Below are 2,496 nucleotides of genomic sequence, written 5' to 3' on the forward strand. Positions count from 1 at the left end.
GAAGAGTTAGGATAGAGATATTATAAATAAGTTATAATGTAATCATGTGTACATATATATCTAGACATTTGTTTGATTATCGATTGTTGTTAATAAATAAGCGGACTCAACATAACGTTGCAATTGTGTTTGTTGTGGCGAGTTGCTGCTGCCTGGGTCTAAGGTGACTTGGGTTCAGATGTTGACTACCTCGCCTGGTACGCAGGAGGTCGTGGGTTCGATCCCGACCCTGACGAGATGTTAACTACCTTGCCTGGTACAGAGGAGGTCGTGGGTTCCATCCCGACCCTGACGATGCCTGCTGCTGCTGCTGTATTCGAAGTCTGCCCAGCTCTGTGTCTCATCAGCAGAAGCAAGAGACAGGCTCTGCTTGAACCAATGGTGGTGAACTGCCCAGGTGTTTGTCGTCAGATGCACCTAGCCTGGCACAGCAGTACAACCCATGGCACCCGCTGCGTCTGTCCGTGACCTCCTCCTGCACCTAGCCTGGCACAGCAGTCAACCCATGGCACCTGCTGGGTCTGTCACGTGACCTGCCAGCAGCGACCCTTTGACACTTCACGTGGCCTCAGAGTGCATGCACCTAGCCAATACAAAGCGCCGTGGTGACGTCACAAGGGGGGCACGTCACTGAGTTGCATTGAATGAGTTCTGCACGGACGGCTTACCTAACCTATCCACACTACAAATTGCAATCATTCACTGGCTACTCCCATAGACTTCTATAGGATTTACGTCAGCCTTTCCGCCACATTTCCTACATGACATAAGCACCTTTACTTATCCACACAGCCCCGTGGTGACCAAGAGCGGCTACCTGAACCTCTCTCTCCCCACCACCCACCCACCACCCACCCACCATGGTGACCAAGAGCGGCTACCTGAACCTCTCTCTCCCCACCACCCACCCACCACCCACCCACCGTGGTGACCAAGAGCGGCTACCTGAACCTCTCTCTCCCCACCACCCACCCACCACCCACCCACCGTGGTGACCAAGAGCGGCTACCTGAACCTCTCTCTCCCCACCACCCACCCACCACCCACCCACCGTGGTGACCAAGAGCGGCTACCTGAACCTCTCTCTCCCCACCACCCACCCACCACCCACCCACCGTGGTGACCAAGAGCGGCTACCTGAACCTCTCTCTCCCCACCACCCACCCACCACCCACCCACCGTGGTGACCAAGAGCGGCTACCTGAACCTCTCTCTCCCCACCACCCACCCACCACCCACCCACCGTGGTGACCAAGAGCGGCTACCTGAACCTCTCTCTCCCCACCACCCACCCACCACCCACCCACCGTGGTGACCAAGAGCGGCTACCTGAACCTCTCTCTCCCCACCACCCACCCACCACCCACCCACCGTGGTGACCAAGAGCGGCTACCTGAACCTCTCTCTCCCCACCACCCACCCACCACCCACCCACCGTGGTGACCAAGAGCGGCTACCTGAACCTCTCTCTCCCCACCACCCACCCACCACCCACCCACCGTGGTGACCAAGAGCGGCTACCTGAACCTCTCTCTCCCCACCACCCACCCACCACCCACCCACCGTGGTGACCAAGAGCGGCTACCTGAACCTCTCTCTCCCCACCACCCACCCACCACCCACCCACCGTGGTGACCAAGAGCGGCTCCCTGAACGAGTCCCCAGCGGGCGTCTGGACCCGCCGCTGGCTGTGCGTGCGGTGGCCGTTTGAGCTCCTCACCAACGCGGAGAGCGACCGCTGTGAGCGTGGGGCCCTGGACCTCCGGGCTGCACGGTGGGGGGAGGGGGGGGAGGGGAGGGGTGGGGGGGGAGGGGTGAGAGTTGAGGGGGAGAGGGGAGGGGGAGAGAGAGGTGAGGGAGAGGGGAGATTGGCGAAAGATGGAGTGTAATGGTTTTCTCACCCCCCCCTCACCCCCCCCCTCACCCCCCTCACCCCCCCTCAACCCCCCCTCACCCCCCCCCACCCAGACCCCGTTCACGTTTGTGCTCTGCACACAGCACCGCGGGCTGCTGCTGCAGGCCTCCAGCTCCCGCGACCTGCAGGATTGGCTCTACACATTCAACCCCCTGGCCGTGGGGACTTACAGGTGGACTCCTCACGGGGGTGAACTCACGGGGGTGGACTCACGGGGGGGGTGGACTCACGGGGGTGGACTCATGGGGGTGGACTCACGGGGGGACTTACAGGTGGACTCACGGGGGTGGAATCACGGGGGGACTTACAGGTGGACTCACGGGGGTGGACTCACGGGGGTGGACTCACGGGGGGACTTACAGGTGGACTCACGGGGGTGGACTCACGGGGGTGGACTCACGGGGGGGGTGGACTAACGGTGAGAGTCTCACGGGGAGAGACTCACGGGGGTGGACTCACGGGGAGAGACTCACGGGGAGAGTCTCACGGGGGGAGACTCACGGGGGAGAGACTCACGGTGAGAGATTCACGGTGAGAGACTCACGGGGAGAGACTCACGGTGAGGGTCTCACGGTGAGAGA

This window comes from Petromyzon marinus, chromosome 75, assembly GCF_048934315.1.
Source record: "Petromyzon marinus isolate PM22_M1 ecotype Great Lakes invasive population chromosome 75, UKy_Petmar_22M1.pri1.0, whole genome shotgun sequence".
In the NCBI taxonomy this organism is placed as follows: Eukaryota; Metazoa; Chordata; class Hyperoartia; order Petromyzontiformes; family Petromyzontidae; genus Petromyzon; species Petromyzon marinus.